Source organism: Taudactylus pleione, unplaced genomic scaffold (assembly GCF_031769625.1).
Source record: "Taudactylus pleione unplaced genomic scaffold, aTauple2 ptg000627l, whole genome shotgun sequence".
In the NCBI taxonomy this organism is placed as follows: domain Eukaryota; kingdom Metazoa; phylum Chordata; class Amphibia; order Anura; family Myobatrachidae; genus Taudactylus; species Taudactylus pleione.
The window spans coordinates 1,242,591-1,266,276 of record NW_028285029.1 but is presented as its reverse complement, the minus strand read 5'-3'; the positions used below and the strand labels follow the sequence as shown (position 1 = coordinate 1,266,276).

The following is a 23,686-nucleotide window of genomic DNA, read 5'->3' as shown; positions in this document are numbered from 1 at the left end:
TAAAATATATAAAAAATAATGTTAAATTATAACTCTTATCTGATCAGTTGTAACTAATTAAATAAAAAATGTAAAAAGTAAAATAAAATAATAAATAATTACAAAATTTTTTTACACAAAAATAAATTTTAGTTGTCAGCTTAAGAACATATCCACATTTTAATTGCAAAAATACAAATGTTAGCTCATTATACTAGTCATATTTTAATATATGATAACTTTGACCACTCCAGTGATCACTGCAAGCACTGTAACTGGGAGTCTTATGTCTCATAGCAAAATGTAGAAGGAACTACCAAAGTTTCTATGGAGGGATTAAGAGGGAGAGTGTCTTGTTCAGCCATGGTGGTTTCTAGTGCCTCATCATCATCATCATAGTCACCACCACAACCACATAATGTTATGAACAACCCTTTTATATCATACCCTCTGTGAATCCCTCTTAGAATTTCTGTAATATCATTATGATCTATTCATCATTACAGACAAGAAGATATAAGCTTTCAGATAACCTCACTAGGAGGTTGTTGGTTGTTACATGGGAGGCTGGCAGAGTGGATTCTAATATTCATTATATGGTATGCTGTGGTTATAAAGTATGGAGTCTAATGGACCCCTTGGTCTTCACCAAGAACCACTGCAATACGGTATGTGTTTTACGGAGAGGAGCCCTCTAATTGCTCCCTAAATGTGACTAGCTGGGAATATGTGAGAAGTGTGGTGCGGAGCAGAATCAGATGACAAGACAGTGGACACATATATCAGAGATCAAAGTCACAAGCACAGAGCAGTAACTCAGGCAGAGGTCTAGGGCAGAAGCACATGATCAAAGCAAACGTCAGGAGCAAACAGAGGTCTGGCACACAGTGGAGCATGACATAGGCTGGATAGGTTTGGTAAGGTAGTGAGACCTAATATTCTGGCAATATTCAGTACTCAGAGTGAGCTTAACATAGACAGGCTTATTCATATTAGGAGTCAGCATAACATCTTTATACAGGGACCTGTGCATTTAAATTTCCCAAGTGTCCATATAACCCACACCTTAATGGAAGCACTGCAGCCATGACACAGGTGCGGGGTCAATGTGAGAGCTGGGCAGAAGTGGAGACAGTAGTTCCTGTGGCCATGCTGCCTGACCTGGTAAGTCCGCACACAGTGATGATTTGTGATATCACCACCACCTTCTGAGGAAGGGTGCATAAAACCATTTTATCATAAAGGTACAACTAAACCAAGGCAGAGTACCACACCTGCATGGGAACTGATCCGGCCGCAGTCTTCATTGTTTAGACAACTCCTACATATACACAATGTTTAAAGTGGTGCCACTCAGGTAACAATGCAGTACAAGAAACAAGGACATAATAAAGTTGCCTCTATCAGTGCACTAACTCACCAGTCAAACAATAATAAATGATTAAAATATATATTTTTTTTCATTTACATTAAAATATTTTTGTCTTCAACAAAATACAATACAGTAGGTTCTACACTTGAATTGTTCAGTCTACTAATACAAGATGATTATATTGCACCTGAGAATTTTTGGTGGGACATTTAATATTGATCAAGGGGAGTATTCACCATAATATGAATAAGGACAAGTATTTCAAAACAGGGACAATTTTCCAGTATAAATTATGAAGGTGTCAGTTAATGATTTTTATACTGTTGTTCATGCAAACATGTTGTTCATGCAGCTTATGATTAAGCCATCACATAGTTTATTATTAATACGCATTGTTCCACTTTGAAGTGCCCTTAAAACACATTGTGCCAATTTGTAGTTACCTTAGTACACAATGTTCCACTTTGTAGTGACCTTAGTACACATTGTGCCGCTTTGTTGTGCCCTTAGTACACATTGTTCCACTTTGTAGTGACCTTAATACACATTGTGCCACTTTGTAGTGCCCTTACTACGCATTGTTCCACTTTGTAGTGCCCTAAGTACACATTGTTCCACATTGAAGTGCCCTTAAAACACATTATGCCAATTTGTAGTTACCTTAGTAAACATTGTTCCACTTTGTAGTGACCTTAGTACACATTGTGCCGCTTTGTAGTGACCTTAGTACACATTGTGCCGCTTTGTTGTGCCCTTAGTACACATTGTTCCACTTTGTAATAACCTTAGTACACATTGTTCCACTTTGTAGTGCCCTTAGTACTCATTGTTCCACTTTGTAGTGCCCTTAGTACACATTGTTCCATTTTGTAGTGCCCTTAGTACACACTGTGTCACTTTGTAGTGACCTTAGTACACATTGTTCCACTTTGTAGTACCCTTAGTACACATTGTTCCACTTTGTAGTGCCCTTAGTACACATTGTTCCACTTTGTAGTGACCTTAGTACACATTGTTCCACTTTGTAGTGCCCTTACTACACATTGTTCCACTTTGTAGTGCCCTTAGTACACATTGTTCCACTTTGTAGTGCCCTTACTACACATTGTTCCACTTTGTAGTGCCCTTAGTATACATTGTTCCACTTTGTAGTGCCCTTACTACACATTGTTCCACTTTGTAGTGCCCTCAGTACACATTGTTCCACTTTGTAGTGACTTTAGTACACATTGTTCCTATTTGTAGTTACCTTAGTACACATTGGCCCTCATTCAGAGCCGTTCGCTATTTGCGGTCGTTCGTTCAAAAACAAGGGGTGGCTATTCAAATGATCCGTTCGCAAATTGCAGTCTGTTCACACCTCTAAGTCTGAACGAGCGAGCAAAACATACGCTCATTTATTGGTTAAAAACGCCCCCTGGCCGCTCGCACCATACGTCATGTCCGCTATTTATTTGATTAATCGAGTACATCGTACAGCGTATGAACTGTTCGCTATTCTTGTGGTTGGTTTTTTCAACCGCTATTTTGCGAGCAGTTCTGAGTTTAAAAAAACCAAGTGACGTGGTCAATGACGCTGCTGGATTAATTATGCACACCCTTAAAACGCCAGTTTTGACCTTTAAACACGCCTGCGTTCGAATTCCACTCCCCAGTTTTCAAGCACCTTCCCCTGTTACCACCCACATACGCCTCATTCTGTTACTCAAAATTGCAGGCACTCGCTATATAGCGTACAAACGATTTTCGGCCGCACTGACTGGTTCGCGCATGCGTACTAAAAACCGTACGCATGCGCAGATGTGCGAACATCGCTCGGAACGAGCGTACTGCCGCTAACGAGCGGCTCTGAATGAGGGCCATTGTTCCACTTTGTAGTGCCCTTAGTACACATTATACCACTTTGTTGTGCCCTTAATACATATTGTGTGACTTTGTAGTGACCCTAGTACACATTGTTCCACTTTTCAAGTGCCCTTACTACACATTGTTCCACTTTGTAGTGCCATTAGTACACATTTTTCCACTTTGTAGTGACCTTAGAACACATTGTTCCACTTTCTAGTGCCCTTAGTTCACATTCTTCCACTTTGTATTGCACTTAGTACACATTTTTCCACTTTGTAGTGACCTTAGTACACACTGTTCCTCTTTGTAGTGACCTTAGAAAACATTGATTCACTTTGTAGTGACCTTAGTACACACTGTTCCACTTTGTAGTGACCTTAGTACACATTGTGCCACTTTGTTGTGCACTTTCTACACATAGTTCCACTTTGAAGTGCCCTAAGTACACATTGTTGCACTTTGTAGTGACCTTAGTACACATTGTTCCACTTTGTAGTGCCCTTAATACATATTGTGTGACTTTGTAGTGACCCTAGTACACATTGTTCCACTTTTCTAGTGCCCTTACTACACATTGTACCACTTTGTAGTGCCCTTAGTACACATTTTTCCACTTTGTAGTGACCTTAGAACACATTGTTCCACTTTGTAGTGCCCTTAGTTCACATTGTTCCACTTTGTATTGCACTTAGTACACATTTTTCCACTTTGTAGTGACCTTAGTATACACTGTTCCTCTTTGTAGTGACCTTAGAAAACATTGATTCACTTTGTAGTGACCTTAGTACACACTGTTCCACTTTGTAGTAACCTTAGTACACATTGTGCCACTTTGTTGTGCACTTACTACACATAGTTCCACTTTGTAGTGCCCTAAGTACACATTGTTGCACTTTGTAGTGACCTTAGTACACATTGTTCCACATTGTAGTGACCTTAGTTCACAATGTTTCACTTTGCAGTGACCTTAGTACACACTGTTCCACTTTGTAGTGACCTTAGTACACATTGTGCCACTTTGTTGTGCCCTTACTACACATAGTTCCACTTTGTAGTGCCGTTAGTACACATTGTTACACTTTGTTGTGCCCTTACTACACATAGTTCCACTTTGTAGTGACCTTAGTACACATTGTTCCTCTTTGTAGTGCCCTTAGTTCACATGGTTCCACTTTGTAGTGCCCTTAGTATACATTGTTCTACTTTGTAGTGACCTTAGTTTACATTGTTCCCCTTTGTTCTGACCTTAGTACACATTGCTCCACTTTGTAGTGCACTTAGTACATATTGTTCCTCTTTGTAGTTACTTTAGTAGACATTGTTCCACTTTGTAGTGCCCTTAGTACACATTGTTCCACTTTGTAGTGCCCTTAATACATATTGTGTGACTTTGTATTGACCCTAGTACACATTGTTCCACTTTGTTAGTGCCCTTACTACACATTGTTCCACTTTGTAGTGCCCTTAGTTCACATTGTGCCACTTTGTAGTGACCTTAGTACACATTGTTCCACTTTGTAGTGACCTTAGTACACATTGTGAGACTTTGTTGTGCCCTTACTACACATAGTTCCACTTTGTAATGCCCTTAGTACACATTGTCACACTTTGTAGTGACTTTAGTACACATTGTGCGACTTTGTAGTGACGTAAGTACACATTGTTCCAATTTGTAGTGCCCATACTACACATTGTTCCACTTTGTAGTGTATTTAGTACACATTGGTCCACTTTTTAGTGCCCTTAGTTCACATGGTTCCACTTTGTAGTGACCTTAGTACACATTGTTCTACTTTGTTGTGTCCTTAGTATACATTGTTCTACTTTGTAGTGACCTTAGTACACATTGTTCCACTTTGTTGTGACCTTAGTACACATTGTTCCACTTTGTATATAGTGCACTACAAAGTGGAACCATGTGAACTAAGGGCACTACAAAGTGGAACAATGTGTACTAAGGTCACTACAAAATGGAACAATGTGTAGTAAGGGCACAACAAAGTGTAACAAGGTGTACTAACGGCACTACAAAGTGGAACTATGTGTAGTAAGCGCACAACAAAGTGGCACAATGTGTACTAAGGTCACTACAAAGTGGAACAGTGTGTACTAAGGTCACTACAAAGTGGAACATTGTGAACTAAGGTCACTACAAAGTGGAACAATGTGTACTAAATTCACTTCAAAGTGGAAAAATGTGTACTAAGGGCACAACAAAGTGGAACAATGTGAACTATGGGCATTACAAAGTGGAACAATGTGTACTAAGGTCACTACAAAGTGGAACAATGTGTACTTAGGGCACTACAAAGTGGAACTATGTGTTGTAAGGGCACAACAAGGTGGCACAATGTGTACTAAGGTCACTACAAAGTGGAACAGTGTGTATTAAGGTCACTACAAAGTGAATCATTGTTTACTAAGGTCACTACAAAGAGGCACAGTGTGTGCTAAGGTCACTTCAAAGTGGAAAAATGTGTACTAAGGGCAATACAAAGTGGAACAATGTGAAGTAATGGCACTGCAAAGTGGAACAATGTGTTCTAAGGTCACTATAAAGTAGATAAATGTGTACTAAGTTCACTCCAAAGTGGAACAATGTGTACTAAGGGCACTACAAAGTGGAACAATGTGTACAAAGGTCACTACAAAGTGGCACAATGTGTACTAAGGGCACTAAAAAGTGGAACAATGTGTAGTAAGGGCACTAAAAAAGTGGAACAATGTTTACTAAGGTCACTACAAAGTCACACAATATGTATTAATGGCACAACAAAGTGGTACAATGTGTACTAAGGGCACTGCAAAGTGGAGCAATGTGTACTAAGGTCACTACAAAGTGGAACAATATGTACAAATGGTTCTACAAAGTGGAGCAATGTGTAATAAGGTCACTACAAAGTAGAACAATGTATACTAAGATCACTACAAAGTGAACAATGTGTACTAAGGGCACTACAAAGTTTCACAATGTGTACTAAGTTCACTACAAAGTGGAACAATGTGTACTAAGGTCACTACAAAGTGGCACAATGTGTACTAAGGGCACTACAAAGTAGAAGAATGTGTACTAAGGGCACTACAAAGTGGCAAAATGTGTACTAAAGTCACTACAAAGTGTAACAATGTGTACTAAGGGCACTACAAAGTGGAAAAATGTGTAGTAAGGTCACTACAAAGTTGAACAATGTGTAGTAAGGGCAAAACAAAGTGGCACAATATGTACTACGGTCACTACAATGTGGAACAATGTGTACTAAGGTCACTACAAAGTGGAACAATGTGTAGTAAGGACACTACAAAGTGGAACAATGTGTAGTAACATCACTACAAAGTTGAACAATGTGTAGTAAGGGCAAAACAAAGTGGCACAATGTGTACTACGGTCACTACAATGTGGAACAATGTGTACTAAGGTCACTACAAAGTGGAACAATGTGTACTAAGGACACTACAAAGTGGAACAATGTGTACTAAGGTCACTACAAAGTTGAACAATGTGTACTAAGCGCACTACAAAGTGGATCAATGTGTACTAAGTTCAATACAAAGTAGAACAATGTAAACTAAGGGCACTACAAAGTGGCACAATGTGTACTAAGGTCACTACAAAGTTGAACAATATGTACTAAGGGTACTACAAAGTGGAGCAATGTGTACTAAGGTTTATACAAAGTAGAACAATGTAAACTAAGGTCACTACAAAGAGGAACAATGTGTACAAAGGTCACTACAAAGTGGCACAATGTGTACTAAGGACACTACAAAGTAGAAGAATGTGTACTAAGGGCACTAAAAAGTGGCAAAATTTGTACTAAAGTCACTACAAAGTGTAACAATGTGTACTAAGGGCACTACAAAGTGGAACTATGTGTAGTAAGGGCACAATAAAGTGGCACAATGTGTACTACAGTCATTACAAAGTGGAACAATGTGTTCTAAGGTCACTAAAAAGTGGCAAAATTTGTACTAAAGTCACTACAAAGTGTATCAATGTGTACTAAGGGCACTACAAAGTGGCACAATGTGTACTAAGGGCACTACAAAGTGGCACAATGTGTACTAAAGTCACTACAAAGTGTAACAATGTGTACTAAGGGCACTACAAAGTGGAACTATGTGTAGTAAGGGCACAACAAAGTGGCACAATGTGTACTACAGTCACTACAAAGTGGAACAATGTGTTCTAAGGTCACTACAAAGTGGCACAATGTGTACTAAATGCACTACAAAGTTGAACAATGCTTACTAAGATCACTATAAAGTGGAAAATTGTGTACTAAGGGTGTCATTCAGACCCTCTCGCAAGCAAAGTTCGCTCGCAAGCGGGTCGATGTTGTGAGAATGCATTGCACATGACGGGGGGTTGCTCCGTCGTGCACATGCGCGAGACCCGGCGAGCGACGAGAAATACATCGCTCAGGGACTCGCACCAAAGGGGGCGTGCTGTCGATGGTGACTGATAGCACGCCCCCTTTGGTGGGCATGCCGGGGGCATGGCGGCGAGAAGGAGTCGTTCCCATGGGAACGCCTATGGTCTGAGTCCGGCCCCACTGACATCAGTAAAGACGTCAGTGGGAGTGACTTTGGCTCTGATAGAGCCAAAACCACTCCTGTGCTTGCGGCAGCGAAACACTACCACAAGGGTCTCATCGCAAGCCCAATGGTCGCGATGGTCTTGACCATCGCAACCATCATCATGGACGCTCGCATAAGCTGTGGGTGGTAACCCACAGCTTTGCGAGCGTCCATAAGGCCGCTCCACATTTAAATAGGACGGCCCTGATTCAGAGAGAGCTTTCTGCTCAGAGCGTTCAGCTCTGAATCAGGGCCTAAGGTCACTACAAAGTAGATTTATGCATACTAAGGGTACAACAAAGTGGACCAATGTGTACTAAGGTCACAACAAAGTGGAACAATGTGTACTCAGGGCACTACAAAGTGGAACAATGTGTACTAAGGTCACAACAAAGTGGTAAAATGTGTACTAAGGGCACCACAAAATGGAACAATGTGTAGTAAGGGCACTACAAAGTGGAACAATGTGTACTAAGGTCACTACAAAGTGGAACAATGTGTACTAAGGTCACTACAAAGTAGAACAATGTATACTAAGGACACAACAAAGTAGAACAATGTGTACTAAGGCCTCTACAAAGTGGAACAATGTGTACAAAGCGAACTACAAAGTGGAACCATGTGAACTGAATAAGGGCCATTGTTCCACTTTGTAGTGCCCTTAGTACACATTGTTCCACTTTGCAGTGCCCTTTGTACACATTGTGCCACTTTGTAGTGACCTTAGTACACATTGTGCCACTTTATAGTGACCTTACTACACAATGTTCCACTTTGTAGTGACCTTAGTATACATTGTTCCACTTTGTAGTGCCCATAGTAAACATTGTGCCACTTTGTAGTGACCTTAGTACACATTGTGAGACTTTGTAGTGACCTTAGTACACATTGTGAGACTTTGTTGTGACCTTACTACACATAGTTCCACTTTGTAGTGCCCTTAGTACACATTGTTCCACTTTGTAGTGACTTTAGTACACAATGGGCCTGATTCAGACCCAGTCGCGAGCGGCTGTCCGCTCGCAAGTGGGTCGATGGTCTGCACTGAGCATGCGCACGACGGAGGGAGCTCCGTCGTGCGCATGCGCCAGACACGACGAGCGAAGGACTTTCCTTCGCTCGTTGTGTCCGATCAAAGAGGGCGTGCTGTCAATGTTGATTGACAGCACGCCCCCTTTGGTGGGCGTGCCGGGGGCGTGCCTCCCTGACGGGGGCGTTCCCACAGGAACGCCTCCCGTCACAAGCCGGCCCACTGACATCACTAGTGATGTCAGTGGGAGTGATTTTGGCTCTGATAGAGCCAAAATCACTCCGGAGCTTGCGGTTGAAAACCTCAACCGCAGGGTCCGGCTCGCAATTTCGATGGTCGTGATGGTCACGACCATCTCGGCCATCAAAATACACGATCGTATAGCCTGTGGGTGGTGACCCACTGCTATACGAGCGTCCAGGAGGACGCTCCATGAAAATGGAGCCCGGCCCTCATGCAGAGCGTGCGCTCTGCTCAGAGTGTACGGCTCTGAATGAGGGCCATTGTTCCAATTTGTAGTTACCATAGTACACATTGTTCCACTTTGTAGTGCCCTTAGTACACATTGTACCACTTTGTTGTGCCCTTAATACATATTGTGTGACTTTGTAGTGATCCTTGTACACATTGTTCCACTTTTTTAGTGCCCTTACTACACATTGTTCCACTTTGTAGTGCCCTTAGTACACATTTTCCCACTTTGTAGTGACCGTAGAACACATTGTTCCACTTTGTAGTGCCCTTAGTTCACATTTTTCCACTTTGTATTGCCCTTAGTACACATTTTTCCACTTTGTATTGACCTTAGTACACACAGTTCCTCTTTGTAGTGACCTTAGTAAACATTGATTCACTTTGTAGTGACCTTAGTTCACACTGTTCCACTTTGTAGTGACCTTAGTACACATTGTGCCACTTTGTTGTGCCCTTACTACACATAGTTCCACTTTGTAGTGCCCTAAGTACACATTGTTGCACTTTGTAGTGACCTTAGTACACATTGTTCCACTTTGTAGTGACCTTAGAATACATTGTTCCACATTGTAGTGACCGTAGTACACATTGTGCCACTTTGTTTTGCCCTTACTACACATAGTTCCACTGTGTAGTACCCTTAGTACACATTGTTACACTTTGTAGTGACTTTAGTACACATTTTGCCACTTTGTAGTGCCCTTAGTACACATTCTGCTACTTTGTAGTGCCCTTAGTACACATTGTGCCACTTTGTAGTGACCTTAGTACACATTGTTCCACTTTGTAGTGAACTTAGTACACATTGTGAAACTTTGTAGTGCCCTTAGTACACTTTGTTCACTTTGTAGTGATCTTAGTATACATTGTTCTACTTTGTAGTGACCTTATTACACATTGCTCCACTTTGTAGTGCCATTTGTACATATTGTTCCACTTTGTAGTGACCTTAGTACACATTGCTCCACTTTGTAGTGCCCTTAGTACACATTGTACCACTTTGTTGTGCCCTTAATACATATCATGTGACTTTGTAGGGACCTTAGTACACATTGTTCCACTTTTTTAGTGCCCTTACTACACATTGTTCCACTTTGTAGTGCCCTTAGTACACATTGTGCCACTTTGTAGTGACCTTAGTACACATTGTTCCACTTTGTAGTGCCCTTAGTACATTGTTCCACTTTGTAGTGAACTTAGTACACTTTTTTCCACTTTATAGTGACCTTAGAACACATTGTTCCACTTTGAAGTGCCATTACTTCACATTGTTCCACTTTGAATTGCCCTTAGTACACATTTTTCCACTTTGAATTGACCTTAGTACACACCGTGCCTCTTTGTAGTGACCTTAGTAAACAATGATTCACTTTGTAGTGACCTTAATACACACTGTTCCACTTTGTAGTGACCTTAGTACACATTGTGCCACTTTGTTGTACCCTTACTACACATAGTTCCACTTTGTAGTGCCATAAGTACACATTGTTCCACTTTGTAGTGACCTTAGTAAACATTGTTCCACTTTGTAGTGCCCATAGTTCACATTGTTCCACTTTGTTGTGCCCTTAGTACACATTTTTCAACTTTGTAGTGAATTTAGTACACATTGTTCCACTTTGTAGTGACCTTAGTTCACAATGTTCCACTTTGTAGTGACCTTAGTACACACTGTTCTACTTTGTAGTGACCTTAGTACACATTCTGCCACTTTGTTGTGCCATTACTACACATAGTTCCACTTTGTAGTGCCGTTAGTACACATTGTTAAACTTTGTTGTGCCCTTACTACACATTGTTCCACTTTGTAGTGACCTTAGAACATATTGTTCCACTTTGTAGTGCCCTTAGTTCACATGGTTCCTCTTTGTAGTGCCCTTAGTATACATTGTTCTACTTTGTAGTTGCCTTAGTACACCTTGTTCCACTTTGTACTGACCTTAGTACACATTGCTCCACTTTGTAGTGCACTTAGTACATATTGTTCCTCTTTGTAGTGACTTTAGTACACATTGTTCTACTTTGTAGTGCCCTTAGTACACATTGTTCCTCTTTGTAGTGCCCTTAATATATATTGTGTGACTTTGTATTGACCTTAGTAGACATTGTTCCTCTTTTTTAGTGCCCTTACTACACATTGTTCCACTTTGTAGTGCCCTTTGTACACATTGTGCCACTTTGTAGTGACCTTAGTACACATTTTGCCAATTTGCAGTGACCTTAGAACACAATGTTCCACTTTGTAGTGCCCTTAGTACACATTGTTCCACTTTGTAGTGCCCTTAGTACACATTTTTCCACTTTGTAGTGACCTTAGTACACATTGTTCCACTTTGTAGTGCCCATAGTACACATTGTGCCACTTTGTAATGACCTTAGTACACATTGTGAGACTTTGTTGTGACCTTACTACACATAGTTCCACTTTGTAGTGCCCTTAGTACACATTGTTCCACTTTGTAGTGACCTTAGTACACATTGTGCCACTTTTTTGTCCCCTTACTACACATAGTTCCACTTTGTAGTGCCCTAAGTACACATTGTTGCACTTTGTAATGACCTTAGTACACATTGTTCCACTTTGTACTGCCCTTAGTACACATTTTTCCACTTTGAAGTGACCTTAGTACACACTGTGCCTCTTTGTAGTGACCTTAGTAAACAATGATTCACTTTGTAGTGACCTTAATACACACTGTTCCACTTTGTAGTGACCTTAGTACACATTGTGCCACTTTGTTCTGCCCTTACTACACATAGTTCCACTTTGTAGGGCCCTTAGTACACATTGTTCCACTTTGTAGTGACCTTAGTACACATTGTTCCACTTTGTAGTGCCCATAGTTCACATTGTTCCACTTTGTTGTACCCTTAGTACACATTTTTCCACTTTGTAGTGAATTTAGTACACATTGTTCCACATTGTAGTGACCTTAGTTCACAAATGTTCCACTTTGTAGTGACCTTAGTACACACTGTTCCACTTTGTAGTGACCTTAGTACACATTGTGCCACTTTGTTGTGCCCTTACTACACATAGTTCCACTTTGTAGTGCCGTTAGTACACATTGTTACACTTTGTTGTGCCCTTACTACACTTTGTACCACTTTGTAGTGACCTTAGTACACATTGTGTCACTTTGTAGTGGCCTTAGTTCACATGGTTCCTCTTTGTAGTGCCCTTAGTATACATTGTTCTACTTTGTAGTGACCTTAGTACACATTGTTCCACTTTGTACTGACCTTAGTACACATTGCTCCACTTTGTAGTGCACTTAGTACATATTGTTCCTCTTTGTAGTGACTTTAGTACACATTGTTCTACTTTGTAGTGCCCTTAGTACACATTGTTCCACTTTGTAGTGCCCTTAATATATATTGTGTGACTTTGTATTGACCTTAGTAGACATTGTTCCTCTTTTTTAGTGCCCTTACTACACATTGTTCCACTTTGTAGTGCCCTTTGTACACATTGTGAAACTTTGTAGTGACCTTAGTACACATTTTGCCAATTTGCAGTGACCTTAGTACACAATGTTCCACTTTGTAGTGCCCTTAGTACACATTGTTCCACTTTGTAGTGCCATTAGTGCACATTTTTCCACTTTGTAATGATGTTAGTACACATTGTTCCACTTTGTAGTGCCCATAGTACACATTGTGCCACTTTGTAGTGCCCTTAGTACACATTGTTCCACTTTGTAGTGACTTTAGTACACATTGTTCCAATTTGTAGTTACCTTAGAACACATTGTTCAACTTTGTAGTGCCCTTAGTATACATTGTACCACTTTGTTGTGTCCTTAATACATATTGTGTGACTTTGTAGTGACCCTAGTACACATTGTTCCACTTTATTAGAGCCCTTACTACACATTGTTCCACTTTGTAGTGCCCATAGTACACATTTTCCCACTTTGTAGTGACCTTAGTACACACTGTTCCTCTTTGTAGTGACCTTAGTAAACATTGATTCACTTTGTAGTGACCTTAGTACACACTGTTCCACTTTGTAGTGACCTTAGTACACATTGTGCCACTTTTTTGTGCCCTTACTACACATAGTTCCACTTTGTAGTGCCCTAAGTACACATTGTTGCACTTTGTAGTGACCTTAGTACACATTGTTCCACTTTGTAGTGACCTTAGTACACATTGTTCCACTTTGTAGTGCCCATAGTTCACATTGTTCCACTTTGTAGTGCCCTTAGTACACATTTTTCCACTTTGTAGTGACCTTAGTACACATGGTTCGACTTTGTAGTGACCTTAGTTCACAATGTTTCACTTTGCAGTGACCTTAGAACACACTGTTCCACTTTGTAGTGACCTTAGTACACATTGTGCCACTTTGTTGTGCCCTTACTTCACATAGTTCCACTTTGTAGTGCAGTTAGTACACATTGTTACACTTAGTTGTACCATTACTACACATAGTTCTACTTTGCAGTGACCTTAGTATACATTGTTCCCCTTTATACTGATCTTAGTACACATTGCTCCACTTTGTAGTGCCCTTAGTACACATTGTTACACTTTTAGTGACTTTAGTACACATTTTTCCACTTTGTAGTGCCCTTAGTACACAATCTGCTACTTTGTAGTGCCCTTAGTACACATTGTGCCACTTTGTAGTGACCTTAGTACACATTGTTCCACTTTGTAGTGAACTTAGTACACATTGTGAAACTTTGTAGTGCCCTTAGTACACATTGTTCACTTTGTAGTGACCTTATTACACATTGCTCCACTTCGTAGTGCCATTTGTACATATTGTTCCACTTTGTAGTGACCTTAGTACACATTGCTCCACTTTGTAGTGCCCTTAGTACACATTGTACCACTTTGTTGTGCCCTTAATACATATTATGTGACTTTGTAGGGACCTTAGTACACATTGTTCCACTTTTTTAGTGCCCTTACTACACATTGTTCCACTTTGTAGTGCCCTTAGTACACATTGTGCCACTTTGTAGTGACCTTAGTACACATTGTTCCACTTTCTAGTGCCCTTAGTACACATTGTTCTACTTTGTAGTGAACTTAGTACACTTTTTTCCACTTTATAGTGACCTTAGAACACATTGTTCCACTTTGAAGTGCCATTACTTCACATTGTTCCACTTTGAATTGCCCTTAGTACACATTTTTCCACTTTGAAGTGACCTTAGTACACACCTTGCCTCTTTGTAGTGACCTTAGTAAACAATGATTCACTTTGTAGTGACCTTAATACACACTGTTCCACTTTGTAGTGACCTTAGTACACATTGTGCCACTTTCTTGTGCCCTTACTACACATAGTTCCACTTTGTAGTGCCCTTAGTACACATTGTTCCACTTTGTAGTGACCTTAGTAAACATTGTTCCACTTTGTAGTGCCCATAGTTCACATTGTTCCACTTTGTTGTGCCCTTAGTACACATTTTTCCACTTTGTAGTGACCTTAGTACACACTGTTCCACTTTGTAGTGACCTTAGTTCACATTGTGCCACTTTGTTGTGCCCTTACTATACATAGTTCCACTTTGTAGTGCCCTTTGTACACATTTTTCTACTTTGTAGTCACCTTAGTACACAATGTTCCACTTTGTAGTGCCCTTAGTTCACATTGTTCCACTTTGTAGTGCCCTTAGTAAACATTAATCCACTTTGTAGTGCCCTTAGTACACATTGTTCCACTTTGTAGTGACCTTAGTACACACTGTTCCACTTTGTAGTTACCTTAATACACATTGTGCCACTTTGTTGTGCCCTCACTACCACATAGTTCCACTTTGTAGTGCCCTAAGTATACATTGTTCTACTTTGTAGTGACCTTAATAAACATTGGTCCACTTTGTGGTGACCTTAGTACACATTGTTCCACTTTGTAGTTACCTTAGTACACATTGTTCCACTTTGTAGTGCCCTTAGTTCACATTGTTCCACATTGTAGTACCCTTAGTTCACATTGTTCCACATTGTAGTACCCTTATTACACATTTTTCCACTTTGTAGTGACCTTAGTACACCTTGTTCCACTCTGTAGTGACCTTAGTACACATTGTTCCACTTTGGAGTGACCTTAGTACACACTGTTCCACTTTGTAGCGACCTTAGAACACATTGTGCCACTTTGTTGTGACCTTACGACACATAGCTCCACTTTGTAGTGCTCTTAGTACACATTGTTACACTTTGTAGAGACCTTGTTACACATTGTGTGAGTTTGTAGTGACCATAGTACACATTGTTCCACTTTGTAGTGCCCATACTACACATTGTTCCACTTTGTAGTGAACTTAGTACACATTGTTTGACTTTGTAGTGCCCTTAGTTCACATGGTTACACTTTGTAGTGCACTTAGTATACATTGTTCTACTTTGTAGTGACCTTAGTAAACATTGTTCCACTTTATAGTGACCTTACTTCAAATTGTTCCACTTTGTAGTGCCTTTAGTACATATTGTGCCACTTTGTAGTGACCTTAGTACACATTGTTCCACTTTGTAGTGACCTTAGTACACATTGTTCGACTTTACAGTGCCCTTTTTTCACATGGTTCCACTTTGTAGTGCCCTTAGTTCACATTGTTCCACATTGTAGTGCCCTTGGAACACATTTTTCCACTTTGTAGTTACCTTAGTACCCTTTGTTCCTCTTTGTAGTGACCTTAGTACACATTGTTCCACTTTTTAGTGACCTTAGTACACACTGTTCTACTTTGTAGTGACCTTAGTACACATTGTGCCACTTTGTTGTGCCCTTACTATACATAGTTCCACTTTGTAGTGCCCTTAGTACACATTTTTCCTCTTTGTAGTGACCTTAGTACACATTGTTCCACTTTGTAGTGCCATTAGTTCACATTGTTCCACTTTGTAGTGCCCTTAGTACACATTTTTCCACTTTGTAGTGACCTTAGTACACATTGTTCCACTTTGTAGTGTCCTTAGTTCACATTGTTCCACTTTGTATTGACCTTAGTACACACTGTTCCACTTTGTAGTGACCTTAGTACACATTGTGCCACTTTGTTGTGCCCTTACTACACATAGTTCCACTTTGTATTGCCCTTAGTACACATTGCTACGCTTTGTAGTGACCTTAGTAGACATTGTGTGATTTTGTAGTGACCTTAGAACACATTGTTCCACTTTGTAGAGCACAAACTACAAATTGTTCCACTTTGTAGTGACCTTAGTACACATTGTTCTACTTTGAAGTGACCTTAGTACACATTGTTCCACTTTGTAGTGACCTTAGTACACATTGTTCCACTTTGTAGTGCCATTAGTACACATTGTTCCACTTTGTAGTGACCTTAGTACACATTGTTCCACTTTGTAGTGCCCATAGTACACCTTGTTCCAGTTTGTCGTGACCTTAGTACACATTGTTCCACTTTGTAGTGACCATTGTATACATTGTTCCACTTTGTAGTGACCTTAGTACTCATTGTTCCACTTTGTAGTTACCTTAGTACACATTATGCCACTTTGTTGTGCCCTTACTACACATAGTTCCACTTTGTAGGGCCCTTAGTACACATTGCTACACTTTGTAGTGACCTTAGTAGACATTGTGTGACTTTGTAGTGACCTTAGTACACATTGTTCCACTTTGTAGTGCCCATACTACACATTGTTCCACTTTGTAGTGACCTTAGTACGCATTGTTCGACTTTACAGTGCCCTTTTATCACGTGGCTCCACTTTGCAGTGCCCTAAGTATAAATTGTTCTACTTTTTAGTGACCTTAATAAACATTGTTCTACTTTGTAGTGACCTTAGTACACATTGTTCCACTTTGTATTGACCTTAGTACACATTGTTCCACTTTGTAGTGCCCTTAGTTCACATTGTGCCACTTTGTTGTGCCCTTACTATACATAGTTCCACTTTGTAGTGCCCTTTGTACACATTTTTCTACTTTGTAGTGACCTTAGTACACATTGTTCCACTTTGTAGTGCCCTTAGTTCACATTGTTCCACATTGTAGTGCCCTTAGTACACATTTTTCCACTTTGTAGTGACCTTAGTACACTTTGTTCCACTTTGTAGTGACCTTAGTACACATTGTTCCACTTTGTAGTGACCTTAGTACACACTGTTCCACTTTGTAGTGACCTTAGTTCACATTGTGCCACTTTGTTGTGCCCTTACTATACATAGTTCCACTTTGTAGTGCCCTTTGTACACATTTTTCTACTTTGTAGTGACCTTAGTACACATTGTTCCACTTGTAGTGCCCTTAGTTCACATTGTTCCACTTTGTAGTGCCCTTAGTACACATTTTTCCACTTTGTAGAGACCTTAGTACACCTTGTTCCAGTTTGTAGTGACCTTTGTACACAATGTTCCACTTTGTAGTGACCCTAGTACACATTGATCCACTTTGTAGTTACCTTAGTACACATTGTGCCACTTTGTTGTGCCCTTACTACACATAGTTCCACGTTGTAGTGCCCTTAGTACACATTGCTACACTTTGTAGTGACCTTAGTAGACATTGTGTGACTTTGTAGTGACCATAGTACACATTGTTCCACTTTTTAGTGACCTTAGTACACACTGTTCTACTTTGTAGTGACCTTAGTACACATTGTGCCACTTTGTTGTGCCCTTACTATACATAGTTCCACTTTGTAGTGCCCTTAGTACACATTTTTCCACTTTGTAGTGACCTTAGTACACATTGTTCCACTTTGTAGTGCCCTTAGTTCACATTTTTCCACTTTGTAGTGACCTTAGTACACCTTGATCCAGTTTGTAGTGACCTTAGTACACATTGTTCCACTTTGTAGTGACCTTAGTACACAGTGTTCCACTTTGTAGTTACCTTAGTACACATTGTGCCACTTTGTTGTGCCCTTACTACACAAAGTTCCACTTTGTAGTGCCCTTAGTACACATTGCTACGCTTTGTAGTGACCTTAGTAGACATTGTGTGACTTTGTAGTGACCTTAGTACACAATGTTCCACTTTGTAGTGCACATACTACAAATTGTTCCACTTTGTAGTGACCTTAGTACGCATTGTTCAACTTTGTAGTGACCTTAGTACACATTGTTCCACTTTGTAGTGACCTTAGTACACATTGTTCCACTTTGTAGTGCCCTTAGTATACATTGTTCCACTTTGTAGTGACCTTAGAACACATTGTTCCACTTTGTAGTGCCCATAGTATACATTGTTCTACTTTGTAGTAACCTTAGTACACATTTTTCCACTTTATAGTGACCTTAGTACACATTATCCAACTTTGCAGTGACTTTAGCACACATTGTTCCACTTTATAGTGACCTTAGTATTCATTGTTCCACTTTGTAGTGCACTTAGTACATATTCTTCCTCTTTGTAGTGACCTTAGTACACATTGTTCCACTTTGTAGCGCCCTTAGTACACATTGTTCCAATTTGTAGAGCCCTCAATACATATTGTGTGACTTTGTATTGACCTTAGTACACATTGTTCCAATTTTTTAATGCCCTTACTACACATTGTTCCACTTTGTAGTGCCCTTAGTACACATTGTGCTACTTTACAGTGACCTTAGTACACAATGTTCCACATTGTAGTGAACTTAGTACACATTGTTCCTCTTTGTAGTGACCTTAGTACACACTGTTCCACTTTGTAGTGCCCTTAGTTCACATTGTGCCACTTTGTTGTGCCCTTACTATACATAGTTCCACTTTGTAGTGCCCTTTGTACACATTTTTCTACTTTGTAGTGACCTTAGTACACATTGTTCCACTTTGTAGTGCCCTTAGTTCACATTGTTCCACATTGTAGTGCCCTTAGTACACATTTTTCCACTTTGTAGTGACCTTAGTACACTTTGTTCCACTTTGTAGTGACCTTAGTACACATTGTTCCACTTTGTAGTGACCTTAGTACACACTGTTCCACTTTGTAGTGACCTTAGTTCACATTGTGCCACTTTGTTGTGCCCTTACTATACATAGTTCCACTTTGTAGTGCCCTTTGTACACATTTTTCTACTTTGTAGTGACCTTAGTACACATTGTTCCACTTGTAGTGCCCTTAGTTCACATTGTTCCACTTTGTAGTGCCCTTAGTACACATTTTTCCACTTTGTAGAGACCTTAGTACACCTTGTTCCAGTTTGTAGTGACCTTTGTACACAATGTTCCACTTTGTAGTGACCCTAGTACACATTGATCCACTTTGTAGTTACCTTAGTACACATTGTGCCACTTTGTTGTGCCCTTACTACACATAGTTCCACGTTGTAGTGCCCTTAGTACACATTGCTACACTTTGTAGTGACCTTAGTAGACATTGTGTGACTTTGTAGTGACCATAGTACACATTGTTCCACTTTTTAGTGACCTTAGTACACACTGTTCTACTTTGTAGTGACCTTAGTACACATTGTGCCACTTTGTTGTGCCCTTACTATACATAGTTCCACTTTGTAGTGCCCTTAGTACACATTTTTCCACTTTGTAGTGACCTTAGTACACATTGTTCCACTTTGTAGTGCCCTTAGTTCACATTTTTCCACTTTGTAGTGACCTTAGTACACCTTGATCCAGTTTGTAGTGACCTTAGTACACATTGTTCCACTTTGTAGTGACCTTAGTACACAGTGTTCCACTTTGTAGTTACCTTAGTACACATTGTGCCACTTTGTTGTGCCCTTACTACACAAAGTTCCACTTTGTAGTGCCCTTAGTACACATTGCTACGCTTTGTAGTGACCTTAGTAGACATTGTGTGACTTTGTAGTGACCTTAGTACACAATGTTCCACTTTGTAGTGCACATACTACAAATTGTTCCACTTTGTAGTGACCTTAGTACGCATTGTTCAACTTTGTAGTGACCTTAGTACACATTGTTCCACTTTGTAGTGACCTTAGTACACATTGTTCCACTTTGTAGTGCCCTTAGTATACATTGTTCCACTTTGTAGTGACCTTAGAACACATTGTTCCACTTTGTAGTGCCCATAGTATACATTGTTCTACTTTGTAGTAACCTTAGTACACATTTTTCCACTTTATAGTGACCTTAGTACACATTATCCAACTTTGCAGTGACTTTAGCACACATTGTTCCACTTTATAGTGACCTTAGTATTCATTGTTCCACTTTGTAGTGCACTTAGTACATATTCTTCCTCTTTGTAGTGACCTTAGTACACATTGTTCCACTTTGTAGCGCCCTTAGTACACATTGTTCCAATTTGTAGAGCCCTCAATACATATTGTGTGACTTTGTATTGACCTTAGTACACATTGTTCCAATTTTTTAATGCCCTTACTACACATTGTTCCACTTTGTAGTGCCCTTAGTACACATTGTGCTACTTTACAGTGACCTTAGTACACAATGTTCCACATTGTAGTGAACTTAGTACACATTGTTCCTCTTTGTAGTGACCTTAGTACACACTGTTCCACTTTGTAGTGACCTTAGTTCACATTGTGCCACTTTGTTGTGCCCTTACTATACATAGTTCCACTTTGTAGTGCCCTTTGTACACATTTTTCTACTTTGTAGTGACCTTAGTACACATTGTTCCACTTTGTAGTGACCTTAGTACACATTGTTCCACTTTGTAGTGCCCATAGTTCACATTGTTCCACTTTGTAGTGCCCTTAGTACACATTGTGCCACTTTGTAGTGACCTTAGTACACATTGTTCCACTTTGTTCTGCCCTTAGTACACATTGTGCCACTTTACAGTGACCTTAGTACACAATGTTCCACTTTGTAGTGCCATTAGTACACATTGTTCCACTTTGTAGTGACCTTAGTACACATTTTTCCACTTTGCAGTGCCCTTAGTACACATTGTTCCACTTTGTAGTGCCCTTATTACATATTGTTTCACTTTGTAGTGACCTTAGTACACATTGTGCGACTTTGTAGTGACCTTAGTACACATTATTCCACTTTGTAGTGCCCTTAGTGCACATTGTTCCACTTTGTAGTGACCTTATAATACATTATGCCACTTTGTAGTGCCCTCAGTACACATTGTCTTTCTTTGTAGTGCCTTAGTGCACATTGTCCACTTTGTAGTGACCTTAGTACACATTGCTCCACTTTGTAGTGCCCTTACTACACATTGTTTCACTTTGTAGTGCCCTTAGTAAACATTAATCCACTTTGTAGTTTCCTTAGTACACATTGTTCCACTTTCTAGTGACCTTAGTACACATGGTTCCACTTTGTAGTGCCCTTAGTACACATTGCTACACTTTGTAGTGCCCTTAGTAGACATTGTGTGACTTTGTAGTGACCTTAGTACACATTGTCCCATTTTGTAGTGCCCATACTACACATTCTTCCACTTTGTAGTGACCTAAGTATGCATTGTTCGACTTTACAGTGCCCTCATTTCACATGGTTCCACTTTGTAGTGCCCTAAGTATACATTGTTCTACTAAGTAGTGACCATAGTACACATTGTTCCACTTTGTAGTGACCTTAATACACATTGTTCCACTTTGTGGTGCCCTTAGTAAACATTGTTCAACTTTGTAGTGACCTTAGTACACATTGTTCCACTTTGTAGTGACCTTAGTACACATTGTTCCACTTTGTAGTGACATTAGTTCACATGTTTCCACTTTGTAGTGACCTTAGTATACATTGTTCCTCTTTGTAGTGCCCTTAGTTCACATTGTTCCACTTTGTAGTGCCCTTAGCACGCATTTTTCCACTTTGTAGTGACCTTAGTACACATTGTTCCACTTTGTAGTGACATTAGTTCAAATGGTTTCACTTTGTAGTGACCTTAGTATACATTGTTCCACTTTGTAGTGCCCTTAGTTCACATTGTTCCACTTTATAGTGACCTTAATACACATTGTTCCACTTTGCAGTCCCCTTAGTACACATTGTTCCACTTTGTAGTAACCTTAATACACATTGTGCGACTTTGCAGTTACCTTAGTACACATTGTTCCACTTTGTAGTGCCCTCAGTACACATTGTCTTTCTTTGTATTGCCCTTAGTGCACATTGTTCCTCTTTGTAGTGACCTTAGTTCACATTGTTCCACTTTGTAGTGACCTTAGAACACAATGTTCGACTTTGTAGTGCCCTTAGTTCACATTGTTCCACTTTGTAGTGCCCTTAGTACACGTTTTTCCTTTTTGTAGTGACCTTAGTACACACTGTTCCACTTTGTAGTGAGCTTAGTACACACTGTTACACTTTGTAGTGACCTAAGTACACATTGTGCCACTTTGTTGTGTCCTCACTACACATAGTTCCACTTTGTAGTGCCCTTAGTACACATTGCTACACTTTGTAGTGCCCTTAGTAGACATTGTGTGACTTTGTAGTGACCTTAGTACACATTGTTCCACTTTGTAGTGCCCATACTACACATTCTTCCACTTTGTAGTGACCTTAGTACGCATTGTTTGACTTTACAGTGCCCTTATTTCACATGGTTCCACTTTGTAGTGCCCTAAGTATACATTGTTCTACTTTGTAGTGACCTTAGTACACATTGTTCCACATTGTAGTGACCTTAATACACATTGTTCCACTTTGTAGTGCCCTTAGTATACATTGTTCAACTTTGTAGTGACCTTAGTACACATTGTTCCACTTTGTAGTGACCTTAGTACACATTGTTCCACTTTGTAGTGCCCATACTTCACATTGTTCCACTTTGCAGTGCCCTTAGTACACATTTTTCCATCTTGTAGTGACCTTAGTACACATTGTTCCACTTTGTAGTGACCTTAGTTCACATGGTTCCACTTAGTAGTGCCCTAAGTATACATTGTTCTACTTTGTAGTGACCTTAATAAACATTGGTCCACTTTGTAGTGACCTTAGGACACATTGTTCCACTTTGTAGTGACCTTAGTACACATTGTTCCACTTTGTAGTGCCCTTAGTTCACATTGTTCCACATTGTAGTACCCTTAGTTCACATTGTTCCACATTGTAGTACCCTTAGTACACATTTTTCCACTTTGTAGTGACCTTAGTACACCTTTTTCCACTTTGTAGTGACCTTAGTACACATTGTTCCACTTTGGAGTGACCTTAGTACACACTGTTCCACTTTGTAGTGACCTTAGTACACATTGTGCCACTTTGTTGTGACCTTACGACACATAGTTCCACTTTGTAGTGCTCTTAGTACACATTGTTACACTTTGTAGTGACCTTGTTACACATTGTGTGAGTTTGTAGTGACCATAGTACACATTGTTCCACTTTGTAGTGCCCATACTACACATTGTTCCACTTTGTAGTGAACTTAGTACACATTGTTTGACTTTGTAGTGCCCTTAGTTCACATGGTTACACTTTGTAGTGCCCTTAGTATACATTGTTCTACTTTGTAGTGACCTTAGTAAACATTGTTCCACTTTATAGTGACCTTACTTCAAATTGTTCCACTTTGTAGTGCCTT

The 23,686-nt window shown here is 40.0% G+C and overlaps 1 pseudogene; it reads left to right on the top strand.

The window, feature by feature from the left end:
• The window catches only part of LOC148479251 (vomeronasal type-2 receptor 26-like), a 166,051-nt pseudogene that overhangs the window by 36,356 nt on the left and 106,009 nt on the right, over positions 1 to 23,686 (top strand).